General features: G+C 39.0%; 1 protein-coding gene across 4 annotated transcripts in view; it reads left to right on the top strand.

The window, feature by feature from the left end:
- Positions 1-13,480, top strand: part of LOC124304540 (telomerase-binding protein EST1A-like) — a 255,119-nt gene that overhangs the window by 228,224 nt on the left and 13,415 nt on the right. The gene's annotated exons all lie outside the window — the stretch shown is intronic.

Below are 13,480 nucleotides of genomic sequence, written 5' to 3'. Positions count from 1 at the left end.
CTCTTTCACGTCCTTTTTTCAATTAGTACCTCTAACTACTTTGAAATTCCGCGATCTACGTAGTAAAATCGCAAAACGTATCTTCTCGACTTACCGATTCGTTCTCAGACATGGTTGAGGATTATTTTATGTTGACTTGGGCTTTCCGAGGAAGCTTAACGATCTTTATTTATTCCGTGCGGTCGCGTGCCTCTGAGGCAACTCGTCAGGCGCATTAACGAACGAATAGTCAAAAATAATGAAGGGGCGATGCAGGAACTAGAGAGGATCCCCTTTTGGATAAGAGGCTCATAGAGATTGCCGAGCGACTCATTCTCACGAAGATCGCGTAATAGCAGCGACCCAATAACCTATAGCCCGGCAGGAGTTGCAGTCTTTCCAGCAGTAGGGTTATGGGTACGGAGAAAAATTCATAAGCAACCCAGACCCAAGATTCTTTCGCAATTCTCAAAGTTTTCGTGCTGCAAATCGAGTTTCGAAAAACACTCGTAACGACGTGTTTCCAGAAGGAAACGGTGTGCTATATTTACACTTTTTGAGCGAATACTCGTGAGAAAAAACCTAAAGACTTTTGGAAATAAGTCAAAGTATCAGATCTGGTAATGAAGCCGTTTTTGACTCCAAAGTAATCGAGCCGCTCCTTATATTTGATCTAGACCCCAATTCCGGTGAGATTCATGGTCGTAATCGGTCTAATTGGCGACTTTATAATTAGTGGAACAGAAGACTACGAGTGCATCAATGCCATCATTTTTCTGTCTGGCTAAAAGGCATTTTTATTGCTAACTGAATTGTCAGTCGGTCAGTTGCTCAAGGAGGAAAAACCGCCCCTACCATTTACTCCCAAAAATATACTGTTTACAATTTCTCGATAGTGACGTAAATGTTCTCGATGAAGCCAATCGAACATTATTCACTGTCAACAGATTAAAATATGCGCGGTATTCTGACCTTCAGGGGGTGCTCTCCTTATTTTTTGGTGGTAAACCATCAGGGTGTTTCTTGCCCCTTAGACAACCAAATTGTCGCGCCAAGGAAATATATTTTCAATTTTTTTTTTTATATACTGTACCTTGTCATAGAATACAGAAAATCGATGAGGTACAGCTCTGGCACTGTACTTGTTAGCGAGGTCTTACCTACGCAAATTGATGTGTTCGAATGAGGACATTAAAGATTCGCTTCTATCACAAAACACCCACTGCGATGATAACGTAGGTTTCTTTCTACAATAATACGTTTCGTGTCGTGCCTAGACCCTGAGGAAAAGTTGTATGTTATTTGCTTACGCTTTGAACTGACCATGTGCCTGGGTACAAAATGTTTTGAAGCATTTGCCAATGAGTTACGATGGTCGCGCAAACTGTCAGCTTGTTTCCTCTTTCGAATCAATTATTCAGGCAATGTTAAACCTCAATTTGTTACTACTTATTAACGCGGCATTAAATGAATTTTCAATCTAATTTACATTAAATTAATTGACAGTCGTGCAATGTTTGTATTTTGTTGTCCGTCATCTTCTATGTATATAGATACATACAACTGATGTGAATTAATGCAACGGCCATTTTACCGATTGAAGGATTGAAAAAATTTTCACCTAGCACAAAGTCTCGATAACTGATTTGGAACCAGCATAGTCATTCTTGGGAGCGTTATCTTATTTGTAATCCAAGTTCTGGCCATTATGATCGTTCGGCGTGATGACTTTCTAATACCGTTCTTTGCATCATAGTATCAATTTTTCGAGAATTCTAAACGCAGCATTATACTTGACTCACGCTTCAACGGATTTAAAACCCGTCGATGAAACAATGTAACCCCACTTCTTACCAAGTGCCAAGTTATTTGCGTGACTGATTTTACCTGCGGAATATTAACTTCTGCCGTAGCAGAATTGCTTCCACGACTGTTACGCCGAGGATTTACACCATGACCTTTGACCCTGGTTTACATGATCCTCGTACCTATTCCTCGTCAAACTATCCGCGCGTTTACTATTGTACCGCCGATGTAATGGACATCCAAGGACAATTTTGAAAGAATATTACACAAATTCATAGACGGGAGGTAAAGACGCGATTTGAAGCCTTTCTCACAACAAAAAATTACTCAATACCTCCTATTTATTCATAAGTTTTCACTTCAGAGTATCGTGAGATTTCATCTATACGTATATAAACAGTTGTGCCTTATTCTGTCGTGCAATCAGCCGGAAAACACCTGCCGAATTACATATAACTGAAATTCATCGTTTCACATGAGTCTAATGTCCATTTGACAATCAGAGACTCTTCGATGTGCGTTCCAAATACCTGACTCACTACCGATCATATTGACGCATCAATATTGGCAATTAATTGACTAACGCTTTCATGAATATATGTGTTTCAGGTTTACCTGTTACATTCGAACTATCCATATTAGCCTTCCCGATTGACATTCTTTCAGATTTCATGGCCTTCAAAGAACCTGTTCCCTAGCCATCAATCGATCAATGTCTCTTAAGACTCTCGATTTTCTCGAGAAGCTTACTTTGCTTTCGCCGTGCTGTGCAGTTTTCCTCCACCACTTTCCATCACTTGTAACTGGGTATGATATGAAAAAGTCGCGAGATTGAGTGATCGAGTTTATTTAGTTGTCGCTACTTTGTCAATGCATATATACTTATCTAGTTACAACACAAAATACGTGATCATCGCGTATATCACCTACATTTTATGCGGTATTTGTATAATTTGTTTTTGGACTTCTGGTCTATAGGTTTAAAAGACAAGGCTATTTTTTTACATTATTAAAGTGACAGTAAGGAGGTTGAAGTTTGCAGTGAGATTAACTTTTTTGGACGGTTTCGAACGTACTGAATCATAGAAAATCATTTGAACAGATGCTGAACACTCTGGACCTTGCTTGCACCCATTTGTATGGGTTTTGCAAAAGGTAATAAAACAAAAGCGATTAGATGGCATTCGTGGCTATCTCCGTATCTGGACAACTACGCTTCTAATGATCAAGAATTTACCTCTCAACTGACAATTGCCGACTGTTTAAATTGCGCCCATATGTCACCAGAACCTTGTCTGGCAACCTCGCCACTTAATCGTGTCCAAGTACACCGTAATTTTATAAGCTATCTAGTTACAGGTATTTATTTCATTTAAAGGTTCCTCTCTTTCATCGAGTAGAGCTATTGGTTTCAAGAATATCGCTATAGCTGATATTGCGGCCGATAAAAATATGTGGGCGTGTCAATTCTACGAAGTTAGACGATAGGTATGCATATTCAAACTATTGAACCATGTGTATATTAGGGCGTATCAGAAAAGGGCCCATCTTTAGATTTCGCTCTTCTCCGAGATTCTTGTATGTTTTCTCTAAAAAATCGCGCACACGAAAGGGCTGGAATGAAAATTTTGTTTTTCTTCTGCCTCAACGACGTTGAAATTTCAAGAAAAGGTTTTTTTCGGGAATTTCAAAATTGAGATATCCTTAAATCCGTCGGTGGCTATGTTTTGTATGACGAGACAAAAGTTTTTGTCAAAGGTGAGATGCGTGTATTTGGTTTTAGTATACGAGATTCATATTCAGTAAAAATATTTAAAAAACCAATAAACATCTCGTTGTAAGGATTTTTATAAACTTCAAAAATAACAATAATGATAATAATTTGATGAGGCAGTATTTAATTTTGGCTCACATTCCTCCAGTTTCGCGTGAGCTCTTGTTCACTGTAAAGCAACAAGAAAAATAAGGAGCAGTGAAATATTCGAAAGTTAGAAAAATCAGTTCTTACGAATTTCAGCATACATTTTTCAGTACTACAAAAAATCGCAAGCATCTCAGGCTTTACAACACCTTTTTTTCTGTTGCACAAAACATAGCCACCGAACGATATAAGGATTTCTCAATTTTGAAATTCCCGAAAATAGCCTTTGTTCGAAATTTCAACGTCGTTGAGGCAGTAGTAAATAATTTTTTTTTGTTGTAAAAATTTTTAGTTCCAAAAGTACCAGGTCTGTGTCCTGCCTGTGAAATACATTACAGCTCAAGAATGTAAAAGCTTTTTAAAGTTTTGTTACGTGAACCATATAAACAATGGAAAAACAACTATTTCATACCTCTTTCAATGTTGGCTGCAGTTCAACGCAGACTTTGATAGTGATGCGCGCGGTGCCGTCAACAATGATTCCATAGGTTCTAGAAGGGTTACCAATTAAATTGGTTTCTCTTCTGAAAATATCGTACCGGAAACTACGTCAATCGTCAATTTAAAGCTCAGGATTGTATCCGGTATCGGATATAACGACGCTGCGCCAGTCGACGTGCCACGCTCTCGGATGGATTTTAGCTGCAGCCATGGCCAGGACATCTCCAGGAGTCAGGGTCACACGGCGTGCGGAGCTGACTCATCTTTGTAATAAATTTCGTAGTCCGAGTGACTGTCAGATCCCATCGATGATATACAGCCTCCTGATTACCAGCCGTACATCATCCTCTTGGAACCAATCCATCTGGCTTGGATATGCTCAGAGTCTCGAGTTAGTTAAGGACCGTGTGTAATACCTCGCCAGAGGAGCCGGTGTGGCGTGTACAACCTGCCCCTAGTTGGCCCAGGGCAAGATGTTCGTCAAACTTGACCTGGTCAAGATTCCCCTTTGCTTGAGTTCGAATGCAGTGGTACAAAGAATCTTTTTCTTCCTGCTTAAGAGTTGAACCAAACAGGGTCAACAAACAGTAGTATGAAGAACATCGTCAGACGCTAAGGAACTTTGACTGTCTATTGTGACAAAACTCGTATATTCATACCACCTTTTAATTTGAGAATAATTAGCGCAGTGGTAGGATTACGACAATTTTCAGCAACGGTCACTACTTTATGTGCGATCATAAGTGATGCTTCCATCAAGTCTAAATTTAAATAATTCTGACATCCCATTACTTTAACTTGAATTCCGCCAATCTTCAAGCTCGTAAAAATAGTGCGAAGCGAGCTCTCTTACAGTGTGTAATTCGTCGAGAGAATTACAAGGCGATGATAGACAGACTCGAAGTTTGAGAGAGTGATAAATTTGCTCGGTTGGAGCAAAAAAAAAAAAAAAAGGCAACGGCACTGAGAAACGGAGAGAGAGGACTCTCGTCTTCGGGGTTAAGGATCATTCTGATGAAATCGAAAGCCAACGGTAAAACTCCGGAAGATATAGCGTGGAAGTTCTCTCCAAGAGGAATCCAACGATTCGACGCGATTAAGGGATGTGATGGAACGAAGGACGATATTAGCCACCACAACGTCATCACGATCAGCACCTTCACTCGTACCCGTTCTATTCTTCATGGTACACCAGGCTTACGCTTCATCCGGATGCCCCAGACTTACCCAGACCGACCGTTTAACAAGCGTTTTTTTGATGGCTTGGCTGAAAAAATGCTCCTATACTGAGATTCGGTTCCTTTAGTATGTAGTGTATACTATAAGAAATGTGATGTAGTACACAATAATTGTTAAAAGTCATAGTAATTCGAATCTCATGAATGTACCAAATTACCTGGTGGAAAATTACACCTTAATACTTTTACAATCCAGTGCAAAACTTTTCATAATAGGAGTCTTTAAAACGCCACTGAATTTAATAAAAATCAGGAATGTGCAATATTATTCGTACGGTTTCTAATTTTAAACTTGCAGCGTGTTAATTTTTCGCAAGTCACTTATATCCAATGTTCAAAGTTGGTAAATTGATAGTGCCTTCATCCCATTAAAAGGTCTCATCACCCTGAAGCATTTTACCAGGAGACTTTTTTCCAAGTGTTTCATACTTCAGCTGAACATTTAATATAACGTTCCATTTTATCTGATTTCGACGTATTCATCGCGAATATTCATATTTCTATATCTCGAAGATCGTAGAACTTCAAATGATCTCCAAAGCCATGATTTGTAGGAAACCGAATGACTTGTCAAACGCTACCATATAAAGTTCCGTCCATTGTATAGAGAAATGGTAATCTCCATCCATTCGTCCGAATTGGGATATCTTACATGTTAATCAGACGGTGAATACAAAATGTTGATACGAAACCTGTAAGAAACGTTGCACGGCGTTTTACTTTTAACAAGTTCAGTATTACGTTATTAACCATGGTTTCATGGAGTGGCCGATCGAAAAAAAACCGGAAAAGTGCGAATAGGACTTGCGTGTTGAAGGTTCCGTACAAATTTGATTTTTTTTTTTTTATGTGATATAACTACAACTTGACTATTTTCGGATTTTTTTCTTTACTTGAGCTGTAAGACCTTGCTTCTCTCCGAATTTAAGAATTTTAAGTCAACGGAAAGTACCCTATAAATTTTGATGAGTGAGTTTGCCAGTATGAAAATATGTGACATAAATGGCCGTATCTTTTGATTGCGTTGACTTAGAAGCTTGATTTTTTTACACATCCAAGGGACCATGAACCTTAGTATTTGATATTAATCTCAACTTGATACCTCTAATTGTTCTTGAGAAAAAGGGTCTCGACAGACGGACGGACGAACGGACAGACGACGAAGTAATTCTACGAGGATTCCGTTTTTTGCTTTTGAAGTACGGAACCCTAATAATTAAGTTTCCTTTTTTGAGGCACCTTGATACATACTTTCACTTTCAACCGCACATGCGGGGATTATTCAATATTCCAACGATCGCGTGGAACCACGTCTGCAGTTCTCCTTTCGTTTTATCGGATTTTAACGCTGGATGTAGATCTACAATTGAATCCGCCCACGCTTGTCCGGCCCTTGATTTTATCACTTTAAGATGCGCATTGACCTTTACACGTCGGAGATGCGTAAAAATAATTAATCACCACTTTGGCACGTTGCAATTACATACCTAGACATACGTATATAATTAAACTTCATGTCAACTCAACCAATGATTTTCACGCGCCATTTCTGAATCTCTTCACAATATTTTACACAATTCTCCAGCCTCACAAAAGCACTCCTGAATTTTTTCAGATTTTTATCTCCAATCGTGGATTTTTTATGGTGATTTAAATCTATCCAAAAACGGCAATTATTTAAAATCTCAAAAACTTTTCAAATATCTGACTTTCCATTCCGATCATTACGACACCCGTCTCATGATAGCAGAATGTTGTTCTAATTTTTTTTCTCTCTGCACTTTAAATATTTTGAACGAACCAAGCAACATGCTTTAAGGTTCCGAAATTTTTTTAAAATTAGCAAAATTTTTTACAAAAGAAAAAGACTTCCAAAAATTCTGTACCGTATTTTTTGTATTTTTTTGAAAATTATCGGAACGGTGAAACATGGTGTTTTGATTCTTCGAAACCTTTAATATGCAAAAACAAGTATAAAAAAAATCGTCTCATCATGGGACGGATGTCAAAATTATCGGCATGGAAAGTAAGATTTTTGAGAATTTTTTGAGATTTAAAAAAAATGGCGTTTCTCGAACGGATTCGAATAATCATAGAAAATTCACGATTGGACATAAAAGTCTAAAAAAATTCAGGGGTGTTTTTTTGAGGCTGGAGGATTGTGCATAAAATTCTAAAGAGAATCAAAAATATTGAGGCAAAATCATTGGTTGAGTTGACATAGAATACCCCATATATATAAATATTTTTTTTTTTTTATAGCGCAGCAATTCATAAATGTGGATATCCTCGCAAATTACTAAAACCTTGCGATAACAAACCTTGCAATACTTGCAATCAATCTAGCCGACACTTTATTTCACTTTCACATCTGCTTTTCGTTCTATCGATTTCATCGTGTGATTTACTTGATAGTTGATATTCCTATCGGAATTGGGGTGAGAGAGAGGGAGAGAGGGGTAAGCCGTTAGTCTGGCCGATTAATGCATACCGAATGCAGTTGAGATTCCCTGGCAACCGTTCTTCCTCAAAGAATCCTATTCCGGGGTAAAAAATTAGATTGTAATATTTTCGATAACTCGGGAAATTCTCGTGCCAAGTTCAACTTTTCTCTGATTCCTTATTACTTTTTTTTTAATGTAACCAAATCAATTCTAAAAATTTGTTTTGCTACTCGACAAACAAAGGCGCCGGTTTTTCTCAACTAGTGCTGTTGTAAATAGACCGATGATTACTAACGAAAGAGCGAACCCGAATGGCATTTCACTCAGAGTGATGAAACATTTAAATTTTAGCACTCCAAGCCCAAATGGGATGCATAAAATAATGACCACCATCGTCTTCCAAGACGTTACGTCGAGCTATGTTCTTCCGTCAGTCATTGCAGCTGCATGCTATAGAGAGACCAGGAAAACCCGCGGGGTAGGTTCTTGCGCGAGTCAGGGCAACGCACTGATGCATGGCCTTTGGCGTTCGAAGTGTTCGAGTCCAACGGCGCACCGCCGAAGGCGCGTCGTGACCATACACGAACCACTGAGGCCGCTGCCCACCTCGAAATCAAGGTCAACGATTTAGCTCAAGAAAACGGTGAAGAATACCAGTGAGCGTCCATCAAGCTTCGTATCAAATTTTAGGAATAAGCCCGTCTAAGGAAACACAAGATTCGAAATTAATATAAAGACTTCCGTTTGAGATTAAAAGACGCGGTACAAGTAGAGCTTTTTGATCAGAAGAATACAGGTACAACCAGGCTGCAATTAACTTATGAGCAACTCAATTGTCCAAGTAACGAATCGAAATCAGTGGTGTAAATTAAGTTGTGGCACCTTCAAATTCTCTTCAAGTTCTTGATCGTCGGCCGGTGGTGATGTAGTCGTGCAGAAACGAATGAAGTACCGTTTTCCAACCAGAAATCCATGACTTGATCGTTGTGAGATTTCGAATCAATCGATCTAATATAAACTGTTAAGACCTTCTATGCTTTAGAAAAGAAAATCTGTATCCATAGACGTCGATGGAGTGATTCCTAATAAAGCTGAATTTCAAAGTACTTCTGTGAACGTTTAAACATATTACAAGAAGAAAAAAAGTCTACTCAAGTACGTAAAATTGTCATCACCTTTTCGTTACTTGAGAACTTTGACAATCGAAATCATCTCGCTAACTTTGCAGGAATCAAGCGAGTTTCTTTAGAAATAATCATTTGTTTCTAATTTTTACGATACTATCTTTAATTGCCGATGATCAGTTGACCGTAACGAAATTTAGAAACCATGAAACTGTTCACGCCACTTGAATTTTTCATCTATCTGAAAAGTGACGTGTACAAAAGAACGATTACAACGTGGCTGAACATGCCCGAGCTCAGATCTCAATCATGTGCTAATCTAAATGTACGGTTCTTTTTTCTTCTCTTTCACGGCGTATTTTATTCATCAGTCGATTCCGCCGGTCCGAAAATCTAGAGTGTATTTTTATGTAGAATCAAGGATCGCCCTTTTACCCGCGTGGCGTGTCTGGCAACGGGTGCGGGTAGAGTTCAGTGTTCACAGTTACGCTCTCACGGTTCATACATGAATGCATGCCGGTTTATGCGCGATCAGGCTGGTTCAGACTCGGGCGTGGGCGGTGCGCGGCACTCGCCTTGCCGACGAGGATGAGGTCGGATTGCCTGGTGAAATATAGCGGCGCCCGAACGTGTCCAGGTCGAGATCCAGACTTTTTCGTTCCATGCCTCTATCGTCCTCTACATGTTACCCTCTCCTTGCCACATGGGAGGTTCGGAGGAACATGCGTCTACAGGGTGTCATAAAACTCTTTCAACCACACCGAAATGAAGACAACTTTCAAAGAAATACAGGATCTCGGTAGCCCTTCACCAATGATGATACCAGATGCAAATGTGAAGTGATTCCAGTCGCTTATCAAATGATGTAGACTGATTTGTTCATTGGTTGATCTCATGAAACTTTGTGCCTCCAATCCACATTGCAATCATATCGTCAGAATTATATTCCCTGATGAAAACTGAACAAATTTCTTAGTGAAAATTCTACTTCTATATTATGTTACAGAGAGTCTTGAAGGAAACTGATCGATTCTTATTATTTTTCTACCATGTTTGGGTTATGATATGTAGTTCAAAGGAGAAATTTTTAGATTTAAGACCTTAAAAATTGATTGGACAATTGTTTTCAAGATAACTCAGAAAATTAACAAAAAATTCATGGTATTAGTTACACATTTTATAGTGTAGTTCAATGCTCCTGAGAAAGTCTATCGTGTCTAGTTGACACATAATGAATGTACCACGCATGGAAGAACTTATTAGCAAATTGGAATATCACAATTATTTATGCGTATTATGTGGCTGAATTATTCTTGACGTCCAATAAATGGCAAAGCGAAGACTGGTTGGTATAGTATGAGTCAGCATTGATAACAGTCGTCTAACATTATTAATTTCAAACTCATCGCGGAACCTTTTTTTCTTATTTCAATCTTCAGTTTCGAGTAAATTTTATGCATAGCTGGTCATGTTGGCATCAGTTCGGTGCAAAAAGATTGGTAACAAGACTGCAAGTACGCGCTGTCGGCAAATGAAACGGTTCGGCAATAATCGAATGAAAACACTCAGGATCTTACTTAATTTTACATATAATTACAATATTTCAACCGTATGAACTCGCACCAAAGGTACGGCTTCACAATAATTCATTCATGATTCGTGACGAATCTGAATTTTTCAGAATAGTGATCAAAGCTTTACTCTGTGGTAACACGTTCGAAGAGAAGAAATAAGCCAGACGATTTCTTTCATTATTGCTAGAAATCATTTTCTGGTCTGTTCTATAAAAATGTTCCACAACAAGACTGCAAACGGTTTACGTGTGTATTAACCGATTTATAATAACTCGGAGATACTGGACCATTTGTTAAGTTATTCGCTAAGATAGACGTGCGCCGTTAAAAAGCCGTGAAACTTTATGAGGGTGCCAGGTGTTAGTGGATTTGGCGAAATCGATGAAAGGTTTATGGGATGAAAGTCTAACGAATCTTATTTCGGGTCGTAAATAATTTCGCCGTCCTGTAGCCTCCCGGGGTCTGGGAATAACGGATCACCGCGAAACTTGAGTCGGTCTGATAAATCCTCTTAGGGTTTACACACGTTTCACGAACTTGGTTATACACGTACTCCCGCATCTGACAACTGACGAATCGCGTTTGTACTTGGACGTAATGGACTTGGATATCGTTCCTAAGCCGCCCGTGCAACTGGGGCTCTCGAAGATTCAATTTCCCCACAGTCAGACGGGAACATGTGGAGGGGCTTCCAAGGACTCCGACTCATTTGATCACCATGGGTTTTAATGATACAAGCAAACGCCATTTGCCCATTCTGAAAGAGAAAAGTTTTTTTTCTCTCCCTTGCCATGTATCAAAACAACACGGATGAGAGTAAAGTCCATAATGGACGTGTATCTTCAGTCAGAGTGTCACAGCTTGAGTTAATACAACATCGAGTGCGCACTCTTAACTAGATGAATTGGGAACCTTGTGCGCAGAAGACAAGCTTGTCACATGCGTAACGGAGTTGGAAAGAGTTCGGTCTATTCATCTTGTTTCACATCTGGCAATGAACTTGCGCCTTGACGAACGAGCAATGGATTCTCTCAACGCTCTCGCTAGACAATCCTAGGTGGTAACGCTTGTTCTAGGTTAGGGTCTAACAATCGAGACCCACGACTGTTTAAACAGCACCAAGGAGTCGCCTCGCCTCTCACCTCTTTCACTCTTAAACTCTCGCACTCTCACTCGCTGCCGGTGAGCCCGCGGTCTATCTCCCTTCCTCGTTTCTCTTGACGCCCTAGAGCCTGCTGTTTACTCTCTCCTATTTGTTATTTACATCAACACCGCCATTTTCATTCCCTTTCGATGCCGAACGGCATTCAGGCATGTTAGTGGACAGGGAACGCCTGTCTGCTTCCCAAACAAAGAGGAACGGATTTTGAGCAAATACCTACTTTTCTTGAATCTCGCCCAACGGCCTATTTGAACTGCCACAGTCAGGGGCTATGCCCGTTCCAAGGAGGTCTGAATCCTAGACAACCGGAAGGAATCTGACCAACACAGACCCTGACCACGATCGTCATCCAACTCTCATCAAATTCACGCTCCGATTTTACCACACCAGACAATTGGGCGAGTTCCCAGCCCAAAAGCATTGGAAAACCTGCTCGGTTTTCAAAATCATATAAATTAAGGGGTAGTGAGAGTTAAAATTTGAAGAAACAGTGTTTCAAATTACGCACATCCAACATTAATTTGAAGTAAAAAATTGAAAATTGAAATAGTAACACAAAAATTAAAGGTATGGTTCGCAAAAAGCAGTATTGAAAACGGTGACCAACGATTTTCGCCCAACGAATTAACGAAAATGCGTAAACCAAAGACGTTTATGAAGGTATTCTCTAGTCTTTTGTGGAGTCGATTTTCAATTTATGTAAATTTAACAGAGTTCGAATTTTTGAATTTGAAATTCATATTTTTTTAATTTGAATGGCGTCTTCCATCGAATATTCGTTCCATAGAAGACTACTCTATAATCATGTGAAATTCTTTTATAAATTTCAAGCCGTTAATCACATTAACGGTTATTATGAAATCGTGGTCACCGTTATCAGTAGGGTGGTTTCGCTCAGATAACGACGTCTGAAGCTTCAGATTGTTCCCCGCAGTGATTGGAAATTGATACAAGTGTATCAAGAAGAATCCGTTTCTATTCCACTGCATGAAAAACTAGCAGTTGACTAATATTCTCGATGAATATGGAAAAAATGTTTGACTGCAACGTTGTATTAACGAGACTCAACGTATCTGCTCATAACTTTTTTAATTTCGCGAAGTTTGGAATCCGTAACCAATCGTAATGAAAATAATAAACTCCATAGCAGTGACATACCAAGCATCGAAAATTGTCTGAAAGGGTGCGTAGCGTCAGAGAATTTGTGAGAAATTTGGAAATGTCAGGGGATATCGCGCAAACTATAAAAACCCAGAAAACATTAGGTACTTTTGGTACGGTTCCTAGAATTTCGAATCTTTTAGTCGGTACGTACATCGATAGGAAAAATTTACGTACAAAAAAATTATATTTTTAAACTAAACTTCATTTTTTATTAACTTGATTAGACATGTAAAATTCCGCAAATGACTCAAGTACTAAAATTAGCTCACATTTTTCAAGACATTTTGCTTCTATTGAACTCAAAACGTTCTAGTATGACTTTCGCTTATGCAATTATACGTATATACACCACAATGTGCTTATTCCCTTCAAGTAAGAACGATGAATATTCATTGAAATGTCAAGTTATTGAAATTGGGCAAAATTAAATGAAATTGCGAAGACATTGACTATTTTAAGGGGGGCGTGGGGCTGGGGGGGGGGGGGGCAGTTGGAACGTCCAAAAAAAGGCTTCTTTCCAAATTTTGTTTTGCCCAAACGACAAAATAATTTATAACAACATTTTTTCCATATGAATTATATATATTTAAAGTACACATTACAATTTTTTCAAAGAAAAATATTAAA

The sequence above is a fragment of the Neodiprion virginianus genome, chromosome 5 (assembly GCF_021901495.1).
Source record: "Neodiprion virginianus isolate iyNeoVirg1 chromosome 5, iyNeoVirg1.1, whole genome shotgun sequence".
Taxonomy (NCBI): domain Eukaryota; kingdom Metazoa; phylum Arthropoda; class Insecta; order Hymenoptera; family Diprionidae; genus Neodiprion; species Neodiprion virginianus.
The sequence above is the reverse complement of the archived record's forward strand: the minus strand, read 5'-3'. Positions and strand labels throughout refer to the sequence as shown.